A 13874-nucleotide genomic window follows, 5' to 3' on the forward strand; every position below is an offset into this window, starting at 1 on the left:
TAATCACTAATTTAGAAGGTTAAAAGTACACCTGTTAAAATATCAATTTCATACTCTTAAGATGACTTAAATGTATCATGTCATACTGAAATTCTGGGATGTTCTTCCCTCATTGAATCCCCTGTCTTTCTCTCACTGAATTAATCTACCAGAAGCACAACTTTGAGAACACCACTTTTCTGCTCAGAAGTTTTCAGTGGCATCTTGGAACTGCCCTCAATCAAGTACAAATGCATTGTTGCATTCAAAAGTTCTCTACTATTGGGGCCCTGGGACTATCTGTAAAGGTAGATTTATCTTTTGCTCTCACCAGATGAGGTTAATTGCATGGTTTTCTTAATACGCAGCTACTTTCTCCCTGATTTTACTCATATGAAATGCACATACCTGCTTTTATCTCCCTAAAGTCTACTCATTCATTAAGCAAGACCTCATTCAACAATTGTTTCCTCCATGAAACAATTGTTCTTACCACTCCTACTTGGAATCATCTTGCTCCACTGAACATCTAGAACACACTGTTCATGCTTCAGTTATGCAACAATCATGACCTACGTTTCTTATCATTGTGCAAGCTTTATAAAACAAGAGACCATTTCTTGTCCATATTTTATTTGTCTCATTGCTTACATAGTCCAGTACTTTCCAATGCTCTGTGGAGAAGGACTAGCTATACAAAATTGCAATCTGTATCAGACTGAGGTGTTTGTAAAACACAATAAAAATGAATTAATTAGTACTGAGGTTGTGACTCAGTGGAGGTTGTGGCTCAGTGGTACAGCACTTGCCTCAAATGTGTAAGGCACTAGGTTCAAATAAAGGTCCATCAACAACTAAAAAAATACAGGGGGCTGGGGAGATAGCTCAGTCGGTAGGGTGTTTGCCTTGCAAGCACAAGGCCCTGGGTTCGATCCCCAGCACCCCCCCCCCAAAAAAAAAAAAAAAAAAAAAAGAAAAACAACTAAAAAAATACAAAAAAATGAATTAGAAAAAATGAAATAAAAGGGCAGATTTACAAAATATAAGCCCCAACATCTCCTTGTAACAGTTAATAGACATATAATTGCTGTTTTAGAGTGCTACAAATATATCTAAACACTCAATTTCTGTATTCTTCTCAGTGCAGTTCATGGCCTAGAGGAACTCCTGCTTGTGCTCTGAGCAGCAGGGCCTTATGCTGATCTGTAAAGATCTTATTGAAATAAGGAAATCTGTGGAATAAAGAAATGTTTTGAAATTGCTTTTCTCCTGTGCCTTTCAATCATTGTTTGTTTCAGGGTTCATTCTTTATTAAGATAATTAATTTTTAATAAATCAGGATGAAATTTGATCACATTGGCTAGGACGATTGTGAATCTGTTTGATGCATTAAAAGACCCAACAAATCAATATGATTTTCTTTTCGAAAGATAAAAAATAATATGGAAAACGGCCACATACCAGAAGCTCAGAGATGTTTCCTATTGAAGAAAAAAATAAAAAACTCACTGCTATGGTTTAGTGTTCTGCCTAAAATAAGTTAATTTCAAGAAATATCTTCTCAGTTGAAGAGAAATACATCACACAATTTACATGGTTAGTCAGGAATTACACACCGAAAGTTTCATTAAAATCACATCTAGGGAATTTAAGTGAATTCAAGTAAGTAAATTAAAGTGCTGAGTTAATTAAGTTGTTAATTAGTTAATTAACTTATAGTTTTAAGTGATGCCATTAACAAACTGACATAAATTTCAGTTTTACTTTCCTATATTTAGAAGGTCTTCAAGGAACTGTAAGAGCTTGAGGGCCTAATTCTTTTTCACAGAGTTTTGAACCAAATACTAACATATTTATAATAAGATTTTTATTATTTAGGGTTGCAGGCATTTTAAAACAATTTGTCTAATTGCCTTTTTTTTGCGTCTATAAATTAGAAGGTACTTTCTTCATTTGCTTTTTCTTATATAAAACAGAATAAGTGAAATAAGCATAAAAATATTCACAGTGTCTAATCAGGTTGATGTATAACACCTGTTATGGTTTAAATCTTCAATGTCCCTTAAAGGCCATGTCTTGAAATTTTAGTCACCAGTGAACATGGACCGAAACCTCATAAACTATGAGCCAAAATAAATCTTCTTCCTTTAAGTTGTTATTTCAAATATCTTGTCACAGTGACAGAAAGCTGACTAACCACACATCACATTTACTTTTGGTGTTCTTTTTAGGCAAGAAGATCTTAGAAAGGTGGACTCCAGTTTTTTGCTACAAAACAAACAATCTCAAAATTTGTTAACTTAAAATACTAGCAATTGTTTATTTAGCCCATAGATCTACAAATTTAGCAGGGCTGAGTGGGGACTGCTCATGTGTCCTGACTGGGACTAAATGATCCATTTCTAAGGTGGTTCACTCATATGACTGGCAAGCTGGCACTAGCTTTTGGCTGGGAGTTCAGCCAGGGCTGTCTCCCAGGGCTTGGCTCCTCTCCTACGGTTCTCTTCATGAAGCTTCTTGGGATTCATCACAGCCTAGTAGCAGGCTTCTAAGAGTTAGAACTCACTTTCAGAGGCCTGGATAGAAGTTGAAAGGATTCTTATGAGCTAGCTTCATAAATTGCAGAACCTTACTTATGCAGCTTTATTTTGGTAAGCAAGTCACCAAAGTCAGCCCAAATTCAAGAGGAAGGGAATGACTTCTTCTCTCAGTGTGGAAAGTAGCAAAGAATAATTCAGTTGAGTAAGCTAAGGAGGATGAATAAACTCACATAGTAGGCTCTGATACTGGCAAAAATGGGAAATTTCAAATTTTTTTCTTATCTAAGTCTGCCCCACAGTGAGTTGAATATTATGAGCAATCTAATGGGCAAATAATGTAGAAAATGAAAAATTGGATTTGGAGTTGAGGTTCTGTTGTTCTATTAGGGAAATTTTAAGAAAATATTTTTTAACTTTTCTAAGATTCTCTTTTCTGATTTTAAAAGGATAATAATACCTGCCCAGTTGCTCTATATCTCAGAGCATTTGAGAAGTTCGAGTAAGTTACTGTATTGGAAAGTTTAGATGGGAGAGCAAATTATTCCTCTATGACTGGGTATTCTCACTGCCAGCAAATACCCATCATACTCTCTTCTTTGCATACATCTGTTGTTATACTAATTTGAACTGCATCTCTATTTGTGTGTAAGAGTCACCCCAAATTCTTGAGCTACTGTGTTCATTGAGAATTTTGACCCTATAACCTCAAGCAATCTGCTTATAAATTGGGAGGATGGAACCAAGAATGTAGAAGAGGGGGCATTTTCTCCCTGCTGGATATTTAGACTTTGGGAAGAAGTGGAATTGTGGAGGTATAAGCACATGACCTGATGTTGAGATGATATTTCTGAAAGAGTGCTGATAGGTCAATTGGGGTTAACTAAATTTCTGTATTCATCAGGCTATACATCTGTGAGCCTGGCTCATGGCACAAGAGGATGTCAGTGGCTGCTAAGTGGTTGGTGGTAACCATGACCCTGGTTGATCAGTGGAGTCAAAATTATCTCAATTTTTCCTAGCAAAGTCTTGTCATTGGTGAGCAATGCCAGACAATTGACCATTTGAGAGAAGCATCAGAGACAAAGATAATAGAGGAGTATAATTAAATCTATCCAAAAGGATTTCAGTTGGAGATATTTGATGAATAGGACTTTGATTTCTAAAAAGAGAGCAAGGCAATACAATGCCTTTCCCATGAAGATAAAACAAAGTGGAGTGTCCAGGCTAGCCATTGGGAAGGAATGGACCTTGTGGACTGACTCTTCTTCAAGTCTCATCAGGGGTGAATAATCTACAGACCTTCCACCATAATCTCTCTATACCTACCTTTCTTTCTTGTACATTTCATCTCTTTCACTAGGCATGATGTCTTCAGGGGTAGGTCCATGCCCTAAAAAAAGTCAGGAATTTTTACATGTTTGGTGAACTGTATGTCCAAGTGAGTCTAAGATGGTTTGGATACAAGATAATAGAGACTTTATTGCATTCTTCTAAAAAGTACTGGCTTCCCTAATGATTGGAAAAGAGAAAGTGGAGGTTCACCACCCTGGGCAGTCAGTCAGCTATTTTTATGAGCTGCCTTTGTGCTGTCAGATGCAACTGATTGGCAAAATTGATGAGATTGTCTTGACTGTGATGTCCAAAGCATACAACTACAGATTTGAGGGTGCATAGTGTGTGTTTGTAGAAGTGAAATTCTGCTCGAGGTAGCAATGTCCTTGTTTGGTCAAGAAGGTCTTTGGGACTGATGTCTTGGGTATTGTGTGGGTAGAAATAGAGGCAGGAAGTGAACAAAACAAACATTCCACATAGTGCTTAAAACATAGTTATAACAACGGAAGACCACTTTCGCAAAGCAAGAGATCAATAGATGCAAAACAATATACAGTTTGGAAATAAAGAACATATCAAATATTCAAGATTGTAGATTATAAAGGCTCTTAAAATAAATGATAGTATAAACTAAAAATGATATGAAAAGAGCAAGAAAACAAAGGTAAAGATACCAAAAAGCATTCTCTGAACATACTTTTATCTTTTGTTCCTTTTCATTTTATAATTCAAAGTCACATCCAGCTCTTTAATGTCTTAGGATCAACATAACAGATATCATGTAGAAATTCTGGTTAATAGAGAGCCCTATTTAATCAAATGCCACTGGTGAGGGCTTAGTGTGGTATAACAGAAATTGTCCTAACTGGCCATTTATTGACTCACCAGAATGACTAATGTACTCAAATTCTCTGTGAAACACACTGACTTATGCCTCCTGCAGCTAGTTGAGTAGCATTTTATCCAATTATTGTTGTGTTTCTCTCCCAATTTTTGTACCAATTCTACTTGTTCCTAAAATTACATAATTTAATAAAATATTATATGGTTTGGTGAATTTATGAAGGGAAAAGAAAAGCTTGTTTCTTCAAAACTAAGTTAAATGCTAAGAATAATTATAAAAATGATTTTCCATGAAAATTTTACTTGTGGATTAGGTATGGGGAAGAAAATTTAATCAGTGGAAAAAATCTGTAAAGATACTGTAAGAACAAAGTTTTAAAAAAGAAATAAAAAAGATACTGCTATCAGATTGTTCTGGATGAAACTTTTAAAAATACTACATATTGCATGTGGTACACCTCAGTAATCCTTAGGGAGGTCCAGAGTGGACCCAGAAGTAAAAGGACTTAGACTTATTGCTTTTAAAGCCTTGAAGCAAGAATTGCTCTTGGCTACTAACAAAAAACCAGGACTGAAATCTAAAATTGGTTAATACATATGAATTTAAATGTTTTAATTAAAATAAAATGTTTAAGGTGTATATGCTTTTTCGTAATTCTCCATTCATCGACAGTTTAAGGATTGATAAGAGTACTTCTGATGTTGTGGACGGAATTCGCACTTAGTTCAGGAAAGTTAGATAGAGGAATAGAGATCTGGGGGACAAAACATTGATTAGGTCCCAGGAGGCAAGACATCCCTGCTCTTATGCTCTCCTATGCCACTGGGGGCAGGCATTACCATCAATCATCCTCTTCACCTGGCTCCTATCACCAAACAGTTACTACCAGTCCATCAGATAGATGGCCCATGAAATGAAACTCTCCTTGTCTACCATGGATTAGAGGAGGATAGTGACATCGGAGAAATGGGTTGGTACGTTGTTTGAGGCTGTGCAGGTTGGAAGTGTGTCAGGAAGCCATGTGGGGGATCTTATCAGGACACACACTATCAGATCAACTGCTAGGATTCATCAGTTCATTTATTCTCTCGGCAGGGGCTCCTCCCGTGTCACTCCATTGGTGCTTCATTAAGAGTTATATTGTAGATGCAGAGGGTGATCTTGCCAGACAGAGGAACTTCTATTGAGGATGTGTCTCAGAATCACTGCGGTGGATCACCACCCTCAAACAGCTTGGTGTTATTGCTGGACCTTGGCAGCAGGATATCTAGGTTTTATAATAGGGTTCACTTTATGCTTTGAGTACAAACCTTGTTGCTCAACCTGAAATTTCTTCTTCCCCTTCATAATAGACAAGACTAACTTTTTTCCTGTCCCATGCTAAGCTAGCTTGTCCTTCACTATCTGGAAGAATGTTGCTGCCCACAATAATAAAGAAACTCCAAACATGAGAACTTAGCAACACTTTCTCAAGAATACCTGATGGACACTAATTAATTATATCTACTCATAATATTTGGATCTCAGTCCTTGTATTCCTCTTTTAAGAACCCTGAGTGCCCTCTGGGACAGGAATTCCTGTGTTTCTCCTTTGCTAGCAAATCAATAAAAGTTTTGTCTCAAAATCTTGTCCTCATTATTTGATTGGCTGTGGAGACAAGAACCAAGTTTTCAGTATCAGTTTGACTTTGATATCACCATTTTCTAGCTATGACTATGGCAAGTTACTTAACCTTCCCAGGTTCCTGCTTTATCAATACTGGGTTTATAAAGATTAAATGTAATAATGCATGAGAAGCATAAAGAGCTGGTTTCCAGTACTTTAAATTCTGTACAGCATAGTTTTATAAATGCCAACCTATGAACTCTTTAAAATTCTGTGCACCTTTTTATCCTCAATTTCCATGACTTCTTCCCATCAGATTCTTGAACTAGTCTGGGACTAAAACAAAAGTAAAATGAAAGCAAGACTAAACAAGAGAAACTTAAAGTTTTGTTTTTAGAACAATGCTTCTCCACTTTAATGGATCACCCGAAAATATTACTAAAAATGTCAATTCAAATCCAGGAGGTCTGGGTGGGGCTCTAGGCTCCACATTCATAACACAGTCCCAGTTGATGCCAATACAGATAATGCATGGGCATGCTTTGAGTAGTGAGGAGTTAACACATCATCTCAGTCCATTTGGGCTGTTTAGTCTGTTCAAGCCATTATTTGTTAATATTAAAATACCATTCACCAAGTGGCTTATAAGCAAAGATATTTATTTTTCATGGTTTCTGTGGGCTGGACAGTCTAAGATCAAGGTACAGAGAGGGATCTGCTTTCTGGTTTATAGACAGTGACTTCTTGCTGTGTTCTCACATGGTGGGAGGAGACAGGAGGAGTCTCTTTTAGGCACTAACTTTACTTATGAAGGCTCTGATTGCATAACCTAATCTCTTTCCTGAAGCCATACTTCCTAATACCATCACTGTGGAGACAGGATTTCAACACGTGAATTTTTTTTGGCAGGGGGATACAAGCATTCAGACTAGAGCACATCTTTATTTTCTTTACACCTTTATTTCTTCTATAGCATGGAGAGACACTGTGACTTGGTTACTAAAAGCATGAGCTATCAAGCTAGGCAGCCTGAGACTTGCTTTTGGACTTTGTCCCTTTTATAATGTTGGTCACACTGATGAACTTCTTTCTGCCTCAATTTCCTCATCTGCAAATTGGAGGAGGAGCATTATTATACCTCGCTACTAATTGAATGAGTAAAAAGGGTTTATAAGAATGCCTATAGTGAGTATTCTGTAAGAACCAGCTGTTAGTTTGTCAGTTTGTGAGATCATTCCTAGTTACTAGTGCCATATCATTAATCCTCAGATGAATGAGATGTCTTGGTGTTCTCTGCATTACTTCATGTCCGGAGCAATGCCTCCCAATGACATAGGGGTCAAATAGATTTGGAAACATAAACTCTGTCTTTCTTAGAGAAATAGATACAGTTGTCCCTCAATATTTGTGATTGACTGCAAGACCCTGCTGATACCAAAATCCTTGGATGCTGAAGACCCTTATGTGAAATGGTGTAGTATTTACATAAGACCTAGGTGAATACTTCTGTATACTTTAAACAATCTCTAGATTATTTATAATACCTAGTATCATATAAATAAAGTTATCATTTTTTAGGGAAAATGACAGAAAAAGTTTGTTCATGTTCAATATACATGATTTTTTCCCCTTATTTTTAATCCTAGGTAAATTGAATCTGTTGATATGGAACCCATGGATGTGGAACCCAGAGATATGGAGGGCCCACTGAATAGTAAGAAAGAAAATGTAACCATTTTTCTACAAGACAATTTGAATACAGAATCTAGGGCTGGGGATATGGCTCAGTTGGTAGAGTGCCTGCCTCGCAAGCACTAAGGCCCTGGGTTCAATCCCCAGCACCGCAAAAAAAAAAAAACAAAAAACAAAAAACAAAAAAAACAAAAACAGAATCTAGAGCTTTTTTTTCCCCCACCAACTCTTAATTCACACACACGGTACACTATAGTGTTAATCATAGCGGAGTGCTTATGAAGAGTGGGATTCAAAGCTGGCTCACAATGCAATGTAAGTTGTTACACCAGAGAGAGTGAGTCCTCCAGTTAGACAGGGAACAGGAGCTCCAGGTCACAATACTGTTCAGCACTGGAGCACCTGGTCTAGGGCACACACCTTGATGAGGACTTGGGCACGGAGGATATACTTGGTTTCTCCTGCCTCAGCCTCTGCCACATGCAGCCAGGCCTTCAGCTCACCTGTGGGTGGACAAGGGTGGTCTAGATGCATGAGTTTGGGATGAGGAAGATGTTCCCATCCAGTTATGCTCATGGTGTAATTTTATTTCTTCCATCAATGTGTCGCCTTTAGAATGTCTCTATTGAGAGACTGTGTGAAAATAATGATTCCCTTCCCCAACATTGCCTTTTGGATCTAGGAATTTGTTCTTTTTCAGGAAATCAAATTTTGTGGCTAAATATGGGAGCAAGAGGATCTCTGTTTATTTGTACAGTTTTCTTTTCAAAAAAATGAGTCCAGGTATGTTCAGATTGAAAGAACAGATTAGAATTTAGGACTTGACTAGTGTCTTAGTTTTTTTGCTGCTGTGACCAAAAGACCTGACAAGAACAACATAGAGAAAAGGCATTTCAGGATGGTGGATTAGAGGAGGTCGCTTTCCTGGCTGCTCCGGGGAGTGAAACCAAGAAAGCAGACAGGCAGCTTCTCAGCAAGCAGATGAAAAAAATAAAGCCGGGGGTACTTGACTGAATTTAAAACTGGACATTCCAAGGAGATTGGGGACTCAGGAGGTTGGCTATAATAATCCCTAGTGCACCAGCCACTGCTATGGCCAGGCTAGAAGCACCAACCAGAGCAGTCCCTCTGTGAGCGTAGTGGACGGATAAGGGAATTAAAGGAACCTGCATTTTTGGGAGGCCCAAGGCATGTCTGGGTATGGAGTGTTTAGAGGATCAAGGACATTTTCTGGCAAAACTGGAAAGAAGTGTTGCACAGTATCTGTGTATGGGGAAAGAAGCCACTATCTCTCCAGGAGCATATGGAGCACAAAGGAAGAAACAGTTTTGCAGCCACTGTGTTGGGGCTGGCAGCTGGCGGGGCCAATTCCTAGTAAACCTGAGTTTGTCCCAAAATACTGACTCAGTAAACACACACTGCACAACATAGAGTATGCTTAAGTGACCGGGAGAAAAATCAAAAGTGGAGACAGGTTTACACAGGGGACAACTGGTCATGTAAACCCACTGGTTATACCCCTCCCTCTCCAATTTTACTGCTCTCAGAACCTGCTGGGAGAGATGCATCTGAGAACTCTGAAGGGTGGGAGTGGGAAAGATTGGAGACTGAACTTGAGATCAGGAAATGTGAGGTCTGAAGGTGACATAGGAGACTAAGATTTGGCTCCTCTACCACATGACTGGAAGTCAGGGAAGATCCTTAGGGTTTCTGTCTTCCCAGAAAGAACTGGGCGCTGGAGGTGTGCTGATTTAAAATCCTCCAGATCGACTGACATTCAGCAAAGAGCCTGGAGCCCACCTAAGCTTCAACCCCGCCTCCCAGAAATTCTGCCGATGGATCACTTCTCTCACTCCAGCAATCCAGAGGTAGAGCTTCAACGCTCCAGATGACCCCACCTAAAACTGCTGAAAAGAGAGGCTGAGAATCTTTTGAACTGCATTGGAAAGAATCCTTTAACTTTTCATCATGATCTTTTTTAAAAATTCTTTTTCTTGTTAAGTGTGACCGTAATTGTACATGGAGTATTTGCACATTTCTTCATATTTTCTCATTTCTAGCTTTATGAAGCCAGTTATCTTTCATGGATTAGTTTTTTTGTGAGCTAAGATGTTTAATTAGTATATTTTGGTTTTGTTTTATATTCTTTTATTTTTATTTTTAATTTTAAAAAATTTTTACTTTATATATATATTTTTTTCTTCTACCTGTTTTCCTAGATTCTCTCTTATCTTCTGTTAACAGCCAATCTCATTGTTCTTTCTCTCACACTTCCTTTAATTTTTTTCTTCTTCTCTCCTCCTGCCTCAAAATCATCACATCCTATATCACTTCTGTTCTCACCCTGTCTGACACTTGAAGTTATAAAACTTTTTACAAACTTGATGTTTTTATTGTAGGCAATAACTGATCATATCATTTCTATTTATTGTAATAAATAACATTGTAGACATCATAGTAAGAACTATTTGGTTTAATTCTGTATATTGTTTGCATTGGTTTTTATTAGTATTTTTCTGCCCCTAAACTGTGAGATACTGGAAACCTTCAGGGACACTATAAGTCCACAGGGTAGAAATTCTACTGCCTCAGATCTATACTGTTAGATGGGTAGACACACAAAGAACGTGAAAAAGCAAGGGAACAAATTACCCCAAACGAATCAAGATACTCCAATGACAGAATCCATCAACACCACAGTGGAAATGTCAGAAGGAGTTTAGAATGTACATAAACTGATCTGTGAAGTGAAGGACAGTATAAGAAATGAAATCAGAGAGAAAATACAGGAAGTGAATGCTCACTTTAATAAAGAGGCAGAAATTCTGAAAAAAAGCAGAATTCCTTGAAATGAAGTAAACAATAACCAAATTGAAAATATGATAGAAAATATCACCAGCAGGCTAGAACACTTGGAAGACAGAACCTCAGGTAATGAGACAAAATATACAATCTTGAAAATAGAGTTGATCATGGAGAGAAGATGTTAAGAAATCATGAACAGAACTTCTAAGGACTATGGGATAATATGAAAAGATCAAATTTAAGATTTATCTGGATAGATGAAGGCATGAGATACAAACCAAAGAAATGCACAATTTTTTCAATGAAATAATATCCAAAAATTTCCCAAACCTAAAGAATGAAATGGAAAATCAAATACAAGAGACTTACAGGACCCCAAATGTGCAAAATCACAACAGACCCACACCAAGGCACACTATAATTAAAATGCCTAACATACAGAATAAGGATAGAATTTTAAAGTCTGAAAAAAATCATACAATATAGGGGAAAACCAATTTGGATCTTAGCTGATTTCTCAAACCAGACCCTCAAATCTAGGAGTTCCTGGAATAACATAAAGCAAGCTCTGAAAGAAAATGGATGCCAACCAAGAATCCCATATTCAACAAAATTAAGCTTCAGATTTGAAGATAAAATAAAAACCTCCTTGATAAACAAAAGGTAAGAGAATTTGCATCTGGAAAACCTGCACTACAGAACATTCTCAACAAAATATTCCATGATGATGATATGAAAAAAAAAGTGCAAACCAGCAAATGAAGGAACTACACTAAAGGAATAGTCAATCAGAGAAAAAACTAATTCAAATTAAAAACTAGAAATAAACCCAAATGACTGGAATACAAATCATATCTCAGTAATAACCTTGAACATTAATGGCCTAAACTCATCAATCAAAAGACACAGACTGGCAGACTGGATTAAAAAACAAGACCCAACAATATGCTCTCTCCTTTTAGGCAAAGACATCCACAGACTGAAGGTGAAAGGATGGGGTGGGAGGACATATCACTCACATGGATCACATAAACAAGCAGGGGTTTCTATCCTCATATCAGATGAAGTGGACTTTAAGACAAAATTAATCAGAAGGGACAAAGAAGGCTACTTCATACATCAACAAGACATAACAATCATAAATATTTATGCCCCAAACAATGGAGCATCTATGTACATTAAACAAACCCTTCTCAATTTCAAGAATCAAACAGACCACAACACAATAATACTGGGTGACTTTAATATGCCTCTGCCATCACTGGATAGATCCTACAAACAAAAACTAAATAAAGAGACTATAGAATAAAAAATACAATTGATAACTTAGACTTAACAGACATGTATAGAATATTTCATCCATCAATGACTGGATACCCTTTCTTCTCAGCAGCACATGAATCCTTCTCTAAAATAAACAATGTTATGTAAGCTATCACATATGTTAGCATACAATAGTAATAGTACCTCAATATATTTTTAGCATCTGTAGGGTTATTTTGATAGCTCCCTTTCTATTGATGTTAATTTTTGTGTTTTTGCTTTTTTCTTGATTAGACTTGTATAATTTTTATCAAACTTTAGCTGTATTATTTCTTTTCTATTTCACATATTTTTGCTTCTACTCTCATTTTTTCCTTCCTACTACATAATTTGAAAATAATTTGATTGTTATACTAGCATCTTTCTGGTATAAGTACTTTAAGTTATAAATGTTTATCTGAGATTCATCCCAGAGATCCTGATATTTGAAGCTTTTATTGTCACTTAATTCAAACCACTTTTTTTTATACTTTTCTTGTGCTTTCCTTCTTGACCTCAGTGCCATTTAATTTTGAAATAGTTGACATGTGGGGTGAGGTTCTATATATCTTAAGGTGATTGATTTCTAATGTAATAAATCATGAAGGAAAGACAGTCTGCACTGATTTACAATTTAAAAAAATATGGAAATGCTTTTTATATGGATCGTATTGGGTATATACATGTCAAAACTGAACAAATTGCATACTTCAAATATGGTGCATTTTATCGTACTTGAAATATATGCATTTTGTTGTACTTTATTTACCTCAATAAAGCAATGGGAAAAAAATTAATTTCACAAAATGTCATAATGTAGGCATGGAGAAGGGGCACTGACTATTTTCCACTGTCTTTAGGTGGAGATCAAAGGAGAGTGACCTTGGGGTGTAAGAATGTACTCATAAATCATCAGGGAGAAATTCACCTGCACAGTGTGACATCCTGTAATACATTTCCTCTGCTTACAGGTGTGGTTGCGGTCCTCCATATTGTTGCTGGCCTGCTGTCACCAAGAAGCCTGCGAGTAATAAAGTGTCCAATGCTCTGGACAGCATACAGGAGGAAAAGTTTATTTGGGGGCTCTGGTTTGAGAGGTCTGAGTCTGTAGATTGTTGGCTCCATTGCGTTGAGGTCCAAGGTGAGGCAGAACATCATAGGCAGAAGAATGTGGTAGAGAAAGCATGCTCAGAACAAGACAGCAGCAGAGAGAGAACTCCGTTCACCAAGAACAAAATATACATCCCCAAAGTCATGCCCCCAGGGACCTACCTGCCTCCAGTTACAGTTCAGCTAATCCTTATCAGGGGATTAATGCACTGAGAAGTTAAGACTCTCCTAATGCACTTGTTTCACCTCTAAACTTTCTTGCATTGTCTCATAAGTTGGCTTTGGGGGGAAATCTAAGGTCCAAAACATAACAACAAGTGAACGTTTTTTTCTTTTAGATCTTTATTGAGGCACAATTTACATAAAATAGAAATGTGCTATTTAAAATATGTAGTGCAACAGTTTTGACAAATCTGTGTGCCTGTCTGTGTAACCAGCACCACAATCAAGATCTAGAACATTTTCATCACCCAAAGTGCCCTTGTGCCTATTTGCATCTTCTCTTGCCCCAGGCAACCACTGATTTGCTTTCCATCAGCAGAGAGTAGTTTTGCCTGTTCTGGACCTTCATGCAAATGGAAATTTACAAATGTACTATATTGTGTCTGGCATGTTTTGCTCAGCATGTTTTTGAGTTATTATTTTTGTTGTTTGTCTCACTAGC

This window comes from Sciurus vulgaris (assembly GCF_902686455.1).
Source record: "Sciurus vulgaris genome assembly, chromosome: 15".
Classification (NCBI taxonomy): domain Eukaryota; kingdom Metazoa; phylum Chordata; class Mammalia; order Rodentia; family Sciuridae; genus Sciurus; species Sciurus vulgaris.